The 12,665-nt window shown below is 43.5% G+C and overlaps 1 protein-coding gene across 4 annotated transcripts in view; it reads right to left on the reverse strand.

Moving 5' to 3' along the window:
• The window catches only part of CNTN5 (contactin 5), a 1,071,723-nt gene that overhangs the window by 772,495 nt on the left and 286,563 nt on the right, over positions 1–12,665 (reverse strand). The window contains exon 2 of one of the 4 annotated variants that reach the window (XM_050940418.1): positions 9,604–9,711. The exons of the other annotated variants lie outside the window; for them this stretch is intronic. The gene's annotated coding sequence lies outside the window, so the exon portion shown is untranslated. The remainder of the gene's footprint in view (positions 1–9,603; positions 9,712–12,665) is intronic. 4 annotated transcript variants of the gene reach the window in all.

A 12,665-nucleotide genomic window follows, 5' to 3' on the forward strand; every position in this document is an offset into this window, starting at 1 on the left:
CGGCACCCTTCCGTCCCCTTCCGACAAACCACGGTGCCAAAATGGGAAGAGGTGCTCTGTGGGATAGCTGCCCACAATGCACCACTCCCAACAGCGCTGCAAATGCTGCAAATGTGGCCACACTGCAGCGCTGTCCCTATACAACTGTACGAACACAGCTGTAACTCCCAGCGCTGCACAAATGTAAGTGTAGCCATACCCTACGTACCCTAGCTGTAATTCCTTTCCCCTTGTTTATCTTGTTCATTTAGTTTATAATCTCCAGGGAGCATGAGTTCTCCCTTATTATGTATTTATAGCACCTGACACAAGGGGGCACTAATCCATAATTTAATACCACAATATAAACAACAATCTGGGATTCATTGGTAAGATAAAGTAGCATTAATGGCTGTATTTGAAATTTAAAACAAACAGCTTGAAAACAGAGATTCTGCCAGGAAAACAATACATCTGTTCAAAAATCACACTAGGTATATTTAAAATTTAGATTACATCTTAAATTACCTTTATCCTCAATATCAATCAAGCTTCATACATGCTGGTAGTTGCCATTTTCTAATACACACATCACTATAAATATATGAGGATTTTGGGGTAAGTACATTAGGATCGCCATACATGCCCAAAGATTAATCTGTGTTAGACCTCAGAGGCACTGCTATGGCCTGCCTCTGAGTCATGTATATGTGCTTGAATCTAGAATGGAGTGTGGGCTGCTCCAGAACTCAATCATAAGCTCCATTGCATATTAGATCTTACATAAGGTAACAGAGAACTAGCAACCATTATCTGGACCATCAGAAACACAGTAGGATAAATGATACAGTTGTCTGATATCCACATTGATTACTCTGCGGCATTAAGACAGAATGAGATTTCAGTGACTAAATTGCTGCTCTTTCAGTGAGGGGGTAAAATTAACATAATTTAATCTTAAAACAAACAGTTCATATAATTAAATCCAAGAATCAAATTACTTCCTTAAACTTTTAAATCCTGGGGACACTGAAGGCCGGCAATGCCCATGCTCTATGAAAAGTTATTCAGTCTGGTTTGGATTTCAGTATAGTCTATTTACACAGAATATATATTCACAATTCATACATCTTCAGCACATTTGCACCTTTTAATTTGCTTGCATGTCTGTGAAAAGCTCTTGCCAGTCTTGTAAAATATGACAGCCTGACATTTTCTTTAATTACAAATCCTGATGTGTTTAATAGCACAAAATTGGCCTCCAACTTGACAATTCTCTCTTTTAAAATCAATGGTTAGACTCTAGGGCACCAGCTTGGTCATCAAGATCAATATTAGAAAAAATATAGCTTGTCAAGACCTCTTGGCCTTTTATTGATTCAAATAGGGAACTGCCAGCAGATTGAATAATGATATTACAGCTCTGGCCCAACAAACAGAGTTCTATTTCACTGATTTCAGTATAGGCAGACAAATAACACAAGTATAGTCCAGTTACCCTAGACCAGATAGCAGAAGCTGGTTGAGAGTGTCCAAGGGAAAAGGAAAAGACCATGAAATTTTATTCATGTCTGGAAGATTATAAGATGCTCAGCATGAAAACTGCCAGATGAAGACTTGCACTTCCATTTCTTCCAAAAAAACAATTTACACCTCATTTGCTAACCAGCGCAGAGAGAATGTATGTGTTTGCGGTTTTCTTTCCCACCCCTGAAACACCCTGAGTGTTTATTTGTTAAACACACAGCTGCTTTAAAGGATTGCTTCTTTCCTGTGAAACCCAATCTATGCTGGGAAACTCTCCCTCCTCCTAAGACTGAGGCACCAGGAATAGCTGTGGGAAGGGAAGTTCCTGGCAGCACAGCTTCAGTGGAGCCATACTTACAGGGAACTGGTGGAAGTAGGGACTCCACACTAATGACTCTCTTAGGGTATTAGAGAGACAAGGTGGGTGAGGTAATATCTTTTATTGGACAAAAAAGTCTGTTGGTGAGAGAGACAAGCTTTTGAGCCACACAGAGCTCTTCAGGTATATGGCTCGAAAGCTTGTCGCTCTCACCAACAGAAGTTGGTCGATTAAAAGATATTACCTCACCCACCTTGTCTCTCTAATATCCTTGGACTGACATGGCTACTACAACACTCTCTTAGGGCATGTTTACTCTGCAATTAAAAACCCGCAGCTGGCCTGTTCTAGCTGACTTGGACACGCTGCAGGGCTCAGGGGTCAGTCTGGGGTCAGATCGTAGCCCGAGCTCTGGGACCCTCCCACCTTGCCAGGGCCGCCCAGAGGATTCAGGGGGCCTGGGGAAAAGCCATTTCGGGGGCCTCTTCTATAAAAAAAATTGCAATACTACACAATACTATATATTCTTGGGGGCCCCTGCGGGGCCTGGCGCAAATTGCCCCACTTGCTTCGCATCCACGGGAGGCCCTGGGAAAAATAAACCTTCTGCATTTCGGCATAAACCCAGTTTTGAGAAAACTTCTTTACAAGGTATCACTGGTTTTCAGCATCAGCTAGTGGTAAAAGGCACTAAAGCTCATTAAAAGGGTTGGACAAATATTTTCCGTCAAAACATTTTCTGGATCGAAAACTAGGGGTTTTTAAAAAGCAGAAAAAAATCACGGACAATGTCTGCTTTCCTTCAAAACTTGTTGTGGTTTTTTTAATTGAAAAGCTGAAATTAGTCTGCTAAAACCTGAACATGGTTTGAGGTTTCAGAAGTGTGCAGTCAAATATTTGCTGCTTGCTGTGTTTGATTGTTTAAAGAAACAAAAAAATTCTGCTTAAAAAAAAATCCAAAACTTTTGAACCACCTCAGCTTCTGACCAAATGTCTGAGCCCATCCAGTCAGAGATTTTTCCAGGTTTCTGATACTCTGCTGGCTTCCTTGACTCATATCTGTCTCCATAACTTTGGGTTCATTTAGGTTAGAACATAAGAACAGCCATACTGGGTCAAACCAAAGGTCCATCCAGCCCAGTATCCTGTCTACCGACAATGGCCAATGCCAAGTGCCCCAGAGGGAGTAAACCTAACAGGTAATGATCAAGTGACCTCTCTCCTGTCATCCATCTCCATCCTCTGACAAACAGATGCTAGGGACACCATTCCTTACCCATCCTGGCTAATAGCCATTAATGGACTTAACCACCATGCATTTATCTGTTTCCTAGAGACTGACTCCATGGAGTCCTTCACAAACTGGAGACGGTTACTGTGGGTTTGTCTTTAGTATAGCTTCTGTCCATACTCAACGAACTGAGCATTTGAGCTTGTTCCAGAATCTGGGATGAGCCTATGTTGTGAAAACTGAAATGCTCAAAATAGCACATGCATGTGAATGGACACAGGGTGCTAAAATTAAATTAATCCAGGGATTCTCAAACTGGGGGTCAGGACCTCTCAGTGGGTCACGAGGTTATTACTGGAGGTCGCAAGCTGTCAGCCTCCACCTCAAACCCCGCTTTGCCTCCAGCATTTATAATAGTGTTAAATATATAAAAAAGTGTTTTTAATTTATAAGGGGTGGGGGGTCGTACTCAGAGGTTTGCTATGTGAAAGAGGTCACCAGTATAAAAGCTTGAGAACCACTGAATTAACTCCTTTGAAGCCTCAGGAAATGCAGGGGAGGGGGGTCTCCCTTGGTAGGGTTGGGGAGGATATTGCTCTTCTCATGTGATCCCTCTCCCAGTGGCTAATTTTAAAGGAAGCTACCCTCCCCTGACATGAATCTCCCTATGGCACTGAAATTAAATATAGACTATAATTTGGCATTTGAGAAGTGAAAGGGATGGTAGCCCTAATGGAAAAGCTAACAGCTTGGCTCTTCTGCAAGCCTCAAACTGCTGAATGAGTTTTAGGGTAGGGAAGGCTGTGCCTCCCAAACAGCCTGGCCCTGCCCCATCCGATCCCCACCCACTTCGTGCCCCCTGAGTGCCCCCCGCCCCCAGAATCCCCGACCCGTCCTGCTCCTTGTCCCCTCACCGTCCCCCAGAGACCTCACTCCCAACCACTACCCTGGGACCCCACCCCCGCTCCCTGACTGCCCTGACCCCTATCCACTCCCCCCCCGCTGAGTCCTGACAGACCCCCGGAATGCCCACGATCCAACCCCCCGATTCCCTGACCACTACCCCCCAACCTCTGCCCCCTCCCTGTGCCCTGACTGTCCCTGGGACTTCCTGCCCCTTAGCCAACCCCCCCGGCCCCAGGCCTTTACTCCCGGCTCCCCCCTCACCCGGAGCCTCAGCCTGGAGCTCGCAGCCCCACCCCCTTACCACGCGCCTCTGAGCGAGGCGGAGCTCAGGGGCCCCGCCGGAGCCACGCTGCAAAGCTGTTAAGGGACGCTCCTGGATGCGCTGAGGCTCTGGGAGAGGGGCGGAGGCGGGGTTGGGTCTGGCAAGGGAGCCTCGGCTGTTCTTGTGGGGGCCCCTGCGGAGCCCGGGGCCTGGGGCAAATTGCCCCACTTGCCCCCCTCTCTGGGCAGCCCTGCACCTTGCAGGGTCCTAAAGCCCAGGTTCCAGCCTGAGTTTCTAAGTCTAAACTACAATCAGCTCCACTGCATGAGCTCCACAACCCAGAGTAGCTGGCACAGACCAACCATGGGTGTCTAATTGTAGTGTAAACATACCCCTAGGGGCAACATATGCTCTGCTTCTTCCACAAACACCACTTTTGTAATTGAAATGCTCTCCATCCTGGCCCCTTCTGTGGGTTTTGTGGTGGGACAGCCATCTGGCCCTGAGCATCAGTTTTATGCAGAGATATATAACAGGTTTTGCAGTTCAAGACATTGTCCAAAATTTTTGAATGATCGCAGAATTAAGGGATAAACCAACTGTACAGTAGGCATAAGGTACAAAATCAAATTAGCAAACTCTCCTACAAAGCCTCCTCATAGAACTGGAAATGTCAAGTACTGTCCAGACACTATAGGCTTAAGCAAATAAAGCTGTGTCATTTCAATCCAAATTTCAACTGCAACCTTTAGCTATTTGTAAATAACTAAAGGGTTTACGGAACCTGGGAAAGTTTGAGTTTTTCAACACTTTCAGGATTTGAAAAGAAGAGACTATTGTACTTTAAGCAAATCATATGCCCATTATACAAATTAAAAAGAAATTGGCTAATGCCAGGTAACAGTGGCTCATTAAAAAAAATATTGACTTTGTTCCCTGCGGAAAAAATATATACACTCAAGCATCAGTCCTTTTCCCTGGCCTTGTTGCTCTAAATCATTTCCTTCTTCCCTTTTGTACTGAGATGAATGGCACTTCAAGAGATTGGATGTCTCAGTTCTGGGCAACTGCACCCCTACTCCCACTCTGTGGTCCACCAAGGGCATCCATTTTAGGCTTCTGGCTCCCAGCCATCACCTCTCTTTGGCGGAGACCCCTATCTCACTCCCTCCTGACTGGGGATTTTAAGGCTACACTGTTTACCACTTTGCACTGTGATAGCTCCAACAGGCCAGACTGCCTGAAAGGCCAGCATTTGTGCTGTGTTTTCTTTTTAAGGGCTCTGATCAGTGTATTGCCCACAGTTATAAGCTGCCACACAACTCCATCCAAGTAACCATTTTTATTCTCAAGGTAAAATCACTACACAGAAAACATTGAACATTTAAATAATCTAGCATGCTTACCAGAGGTCTTAACCAACTCCAGCCTAGTGCTCTGGTAGGTTTTAGTCCTGCAAAACCACTGCTAGGTTTTTCCCTGTTTTAGCTCCAGAACCAGAACAAAGAGTGGGCATATTAGCCATTTCTTTATATAACTCAGCCCTTTCATCGTGGCCTTCTGTAACAAATGATCAGCAGACAATGACCCTCTCTTCAGGATATAGCTTCAAAAGACTGGGTTTTTCCAATACCAGAGTTTGGGAATTTGCATTAATCTATCCCTAAGGATTCCCCAGGAAATCCACTTAACATTTATAATCTCAAAAGTCCATATTTGTCTGGCACATCTTCAGTACAGTCTTTTGAACTCCCAGGTTTTACATCCGTCACATCTGCCCTCTAGAGAGGTTATATACAATCCCAGTCCACAATAATACATAAACTTAATACCCTAAGGTCTTTCAAGGATGTTGCAGGAATTGCCATATGTGTCACACTGGATGTATTTTGTTAATATTTTGAGTTGATGAGCATGTGCAATGCTGTAATTTAGCAGTTATCATTGAGATTAGAAATATAAATTTGACTATAAATACTGGAATATTGTTGGATCTGGAGATATAGATTGTCATCTATAAAGGAGGTGCTGTTGTCATCATGAACAGGTCTGACTACCAAAAGGAGGCCACCAGACAACTCTCCAACACCAAATTCTACAGGCCACTTCCCTCAGACCCCATTGAGGAATACACTAAGAAACTGCAGCATCTACTCAGGACACTCCCTACACTAACACTGGAACAAATCAACATACCCTTAGAGCACCGACCAGGGTTATTCTATCTACTACCCAAGATCCATAAACCTGGAAATCCTGGACGCCCCATCATCTCGGGCGTTGGCACTCTCACTGAAGGACTGTCTGGATATGTGGACTCTCTACTCAGAACCTATGCCACCAGCACTCCCAGCTATCTCCATGACACCACTGATTTCCTGAGGAAACTACAATGCATTGGTGACCTTCCAGAAAACACCATCCTAGCCACCATGGATGTAAAGGCTCTCTACACAAACATCCCACACACAGATGGAATACAAGCTGTCAGGAACAGTATCCCTGATGATGCCACAGCACAACTGGCTGCTGAGTTCTGTGCCTTTATCTTCACACACAACTATTTCCAATTTGATGAAAATCTATATCTCCAGATCAGTGGCACCGCTATGGGCACCCACATGGCCCCACAATATGCCAATATTTTATGGCCGACCTGGAACAACGCTTCCTCAGCTCTCGTCCACTCACGCCCCTTCTCTACCTACGCTACATTGATGACATCTTCATCCTCTGTACTCATGGGAAGGAGTCTCTGGAAAAATTCCACCATGATTTCAACAGCTTCCACCCCACTATTAACCTCAGCCTGGACCAATCTGCACGGGAGGTCCACTTTGTAGACACCACGGTGCAAATAAGTGATGGTCACATTACCACCACCCTATACCGAAAACCTACCGACCTCTATGCCTACCTTCATGCCTCCAGCTTCCATCCCGGGCACATCACACGATCCATTGTCTACAGCCAAGCACTGAGGTACAACCACATCTGCTCTAACCTCTCAGACAGAGACTAACACCTACAAAATCTCCACCAAGCATTCTCAAAACTACAATACCCATACGAGGAAATAAGGAAACAGATCAACAGAGCCAGACGTGTACCCAGAAGCCTCCTACTGCAAGACAAACCCAAGAAAGAAACCAACAGTACTCCACTGGCCATCATATACAGTCCCCAGCTAAAACCTCTCCAACGCATCATCAGGGATCTACAATCCATCCTGGACAATGATCCCACACTTTCACAGGCCTTGGGTGGCAGGCCAGTCCTCGCACACAGACAACCTGACAACCTGCAACATATTCTCACCAGTAACTGCACACTGCACCATAGGAACTCTAGCTCAGGAACCAATCCATGCAACAAACCTCGATGCCAACTCTGCCCGCATATCTACACCAGCGACACCATCACAGGACCTAACCAAATCAGCCACATCATCACCGGTTCATTCACCTGCGCGTCCACCAATGTAATATACACCATCATATGCCAGCAATACCCCTCTGCTATGTACATCGGCCAAACTGGACAGTCGCTATGGAAAAGGATAAACGGACACAAATCAGATATTAGGAATGGCAATATACAAAAACCTGTAGGAGAACACTTCAACCTCCCTGGCCACACTATAGCAGACCTTAAGTTGGCCATCCTGTAGCAAAAAAACTTCAGGACCAGACTTCAAAAAGAAACTGCTGAGCTTCAGTTCATCTGCAAATTTGACACCATCAGCTCAGGATTAAACAAAGACTGTGAATGGCTTGCCAATTACAAAACCAGTTTCACCTCCCTTGGTTTTCACACCTCAACTGCTAGAACAGGGCCTCATCCTCCCTGGTTGAACTACCTCATTATCTCTAGCTTGCCTGCATATATATACCTGCCCCTGGAAATTTCCACCACATGCATCTGACGAAGTGGGAATTCACCCATGAAAGCTCATGCTCCAAAACGTCTGTTAGTCTATAAGGTGCCACAGGATTCTTTGCTGTCATTGAGGAAGAAGCCAGAAAGATAACTGCCATTTCCTTACAGACTGTCTATATGGAAGTGAGGTTGCCCTTCACAAAGTTGGCTACAACGGTTTTCAGTGAGATTGAAGCCAGGTCTAAAGGCAAAATGGCTGCCACTGTATAGTTCAGGGGGGCTGGACAGGACACAGGGACTGTGAGGAGTAGCAGAGACACTGTGAAAGGTGAATGGGGAGAAAGAATGGAAACTGGAGGCAGATTTAGGTATTGTAGGGGAAAAGGGCGCAGGGTGATTATGGGGGAGCAAGAGGGAGGCAAAGGACAATGATGGGAGTGGGAGCTAGAAAGGACAGAATGAGAGCTTCCCCAGCTGGGGGTGAGCAGCAGGTAAAGGAAGTCATCTCCAAGCAACCAGTGTTGCCAACTCCCACAAACTCATCAAAAATCATGGGATTTTGACATCTGCTGGAAGAGCTGTTGTGATGATAAGAGAAGCTCCTCCAATCCCATGATTTTCAGAGCTGGGCAGAGCTCTGCATGAGAACCTGGGGGCTAAGGACACAGAGTTGCCCTGCCACTGAGTCCTGCCTTCAGGTACGTACCTTAATGGAAAGATGCCAGCGGGAGGCAGAGAAGTGTTGCTGCTCTATCAAGACAGTAGCAGAAAATGGATGGCAGTTCCCGTATGAAAGGGGTGAAGAGAAGAAATGTGGACCATCTGAGCAGCCCGGGAGAGTTGTGCATGTCTGTGGACATTAAAGGTTGATTTTTCAACCTGAAATTTTCACAGACATTGAAAATGGAAAAGAGAGGAGTTTAAAAAGATTAAAATTTATGGTTTCTTGGGCTAATCTCTTGATTTTGAGGGGTTCTGAGTCATGATTTTTGATCTCTTGAGGTTGGCAATACTATGCTAGGCACTGTACAATCAAATACAATGCAGACAGCCCCTGCACCAGAAATCTCAGTCTGGGATTTTGACAAGACAATGGATAAAATGCTTCTAAGACCCAGTTCCCTCCTCCTCTCTGCTTTTAGACCCTATGGACAAGGCACTAAACACCCCATTCTGCTCCTGGCTCAACCATGCTCCAAAATTCATCCCTCTCTTCTTAATTCTCACTGCCCCTCATCCCCACTCTGCATTTTTCTAAGAGGCTCTCATGTGCATTTTGATCCATTTCTCAGATTTACCTCCCTCCTCTATGAGTTGTCTCTGTTCTTTGCTCCCAGTTAACTTGCCTGTTCCTCAGGACCAATTATTTCTTTTTTGACCCAGGTGTCTGCATCTAATTCCTCTTTATGTTGCTTTCTTCTCCAGCGCTCTTCAATATAAATTTCCCTTAATCTCATCCTTAAAATGTTCCCAATTTCCTTTCCCTCTAGTGCTACTCACCTACGGGTGACAGAAGACAGCAAATTAGTCATGGATTTGCAATGAGATGTTTCAGAAATGAAGATTTCAACTCAGTATCAGAGAAATATAGACATGATGAAGGAAGTTCTGAAAAGAGCAACAAAAGTGATTAAGGATTGAAGGGACAGACTTAGGAAGAAAATTTTTTGAAAATGTTTTAAGTCTCATTCACAGGAGTAAGACTGACTTTATTACTCTGGACCTACACAAATGTAAATGAGCAGAGAATGAGGCCTGCTAAATGATAACTATGAGGTGAGGGATGTGATAATCATCTAAAAATACTCAAAAGGCATGCACACTCAAGGGATAATTACGGTAAGTTATTTAATGTTATACAAGATAGTATAAAATGGGAGTAATAGGATGAAATTAAGAAAAGCAACATGTCAGTTGACTATTATGGAACAAATCTTCCCAAGTATGAACTCTATTATGTTATGGAATAATCAGTCTACAGTGGGAAGTAAAGGAAGATCTGTCCCTTGAGATATTTAAAATTTTGCTAGACACAGTTCTACAATATAAAGAATTTTCCTACAGTGACAGGTCAGTCAGTTAAATGGCCTACTAGTAAAATATCCAGCAGTTTGGTCGAGCAAAACAAGCATGGAACTTCGACTTTGTCTACACTAGGAAAATAGGGTAGTTAACGCGTTAACAGGTTTTTAAACTTCCACTTCGCATCTCTTGTAGACAAAGGCAGAGATTTTAAAAACATTTTAGCCAGTCAAGATCAAACTTAGAACTCCACAACCAGCTAACACATCTTTAAACACTATTGTCTTTGTCTACACTAGGTGCTAACTGGGGTTTAAAATAGTTAATTAACACATATTAGCTAATATGGTTGCTTAACATACCTCATTTTCCTAGTCTAGAAAAGGGGTCAGATTCTCCACTGACTTACACCACATATTATTTACACCTGCACAAAGGACCACCAGTCTGATTTGATGGTGTATTACAACCAGTTCTCAAGATTTTGCACTAGGAATGCAGTTCTGAATCAGTCTCCTAAATTGTAATGCTACTGATATGTGCAGCTTTTCCCCAGGGCTCACTTCCATCAGCTAACACATGTCAAAATACAACTTGCCCTGTCTATACTACAGTTTTAAAACATGTCTGTTAAAACATTTTAGGTAACAAATTTTAAAAACACAACATTTACTCTAGGCCTTTATTTATTTCAGTTTTCTCATGTCAAAAATAGAGAACACCTATGTCAGAGGGGTGCTGTAAATGATTAGATACATTGGTTGGCTTTTCCATAGTGTTTTAAATTTTCAAGTGTTGTACAAATATTAAGCATTTATTATTACTTAGCTAATAGGTCTATGCATCTCTAATGTCTATAATCTTACACTGGCTCTACCGCCACAGTGGTGTCTGCTGATACTTATTTCCTTTCCTTTCCATGTCCAGCATCATTTTACCTGCCACATTGTATCTTAGTAGCTACTTCTTACCACCATTCCCTTGCAAATTCTTAGAGGGGGATAAAGCATTGAGTAGATCTTGAAAGACAAAGAATTGGTTCAATAGGAGATCTTTAATAAATGATGATCACGTCGGTCTGCATTACTTAAAATCTGTTCCTAACATCTCAATTGACAAACTGGGGGTCAAAATTAGGGTTACGCGAAATTCAGAAGGTTTATTTTAGGGTATTTCAAAAAAAAATATTGGTTGTTAAATTCTGGATTTTACACCTCCTCACATTTTGCTATGTGAAATGTCAACAAAATGTATAATTCTTCTCATAATATCACCGCAAATATGACATTCAATAGCTTTCAGTAGAAATGCATACTCCCTTGAAAATGGATGTTTTGTATTTTGTCATCAATATTTTGTCCCCCCTCTAGTTTGAATGAAGACTGCCCCCTAATACTAGGGTAGAGACGATGTTTAAAGGATAGTAATTGCCTTAACATTAACAATAGCATTTATGCTGTTTGCACAATCACAGCCCAGTTCAGAACATATGTATTGCCATTTATTTCCATTCTCTCTTCTCACCTGCCTTTTTCTTAGTATGAATAAATCATTAGAACGGATGGGAGAAGATTATCAGTAAAAGGCGTTGTTAGCCTCAGTGTAAATCCACTGTACTCAGTCAAAATGCATTGCTTAGCCACCTGCTCATATTTTACGCTCAAAACAACCCTTTCTTGCCTTAGGAAAGAATCTTGTTAGAACTGCTAAGTAAATTATTTTAAAGATTAGCCAAAGAGAAGAGTTTGGAGACTGTTTACGTGTTCTTGGACAAACATATTTACAGTTCAATCATTAATTAATTACCAGTTTAATGCTCCAGTGACATTGTTCTTTTGTCTGTAGAGATATAGACTTCACATATATACACATAATAAACTAAAGAAAACAACAGTATGTTATATTATTTTACAACTTGTGCTGGGGAACAGGGTACAATATCATTCTGGTAAACTAAAAATGTTTTAATGGAACTTTATAAAACCCTTCAAAGTCAATTTGGTAATAATCAAAGTGAGAGATTTGATGGACCTGGAGCCTCAAATGACAAAAATTCTGAGTAGCATGTTTCATTACAAAGTATAATATATCTACTGGCCCCACTGTCATGGGCTCTATTATCTGAAATTACACTGAGGGCTTGTCTACATCAGAAAGTTGCAGCGCTGGTGAGGGAGTTACAGCGCTGCAACTTAGGAGGTGTACACATCTGCAGGGCACCACCAGCGCTGCAACTCCCTGTTTGCAGCGCTGGCCGTACTCCCGTTTTGTCTCGGGTGTAGAGGATCCAGCGCTGGTGATCCAGCGCTGGTAATCAAGTATAGACACTTACCAGCGCTTTTCTTGACCTCCGTGGAATAAGCAGGTATCCCAGCATACCTGAGGAAGCCTCTGGTAATCAAGCTGGTCTCCTTCCCCGGCTTGCTCTCGCGTTCCCCGAACCCCGAGCAAGCAGGTCTCCTTCCCTGCGGTTTGCAGGGTGGTTCCGGGAACGCGAGAGCAAACCGGGGAAGGAGACCAGCTTCGCCGCGGTTTGCTCT

The sequence above is a fragment of the Gopherus flavomarginatus genome, chromosome 1, assembly GCF_025201925.1.
Source record: "Gopherus flavomarginatus isolate rGopFla2 chromosome 1, rGopFla2.mat.asm, whole genome shotgun sequence".
Classification (NCBI taxonomy): domain Eukaryota; kingdom Metazoa; phylum Chordata; order Testudines; family Testudinidae; genus Gopherus; species Gopherus flavomarginatus.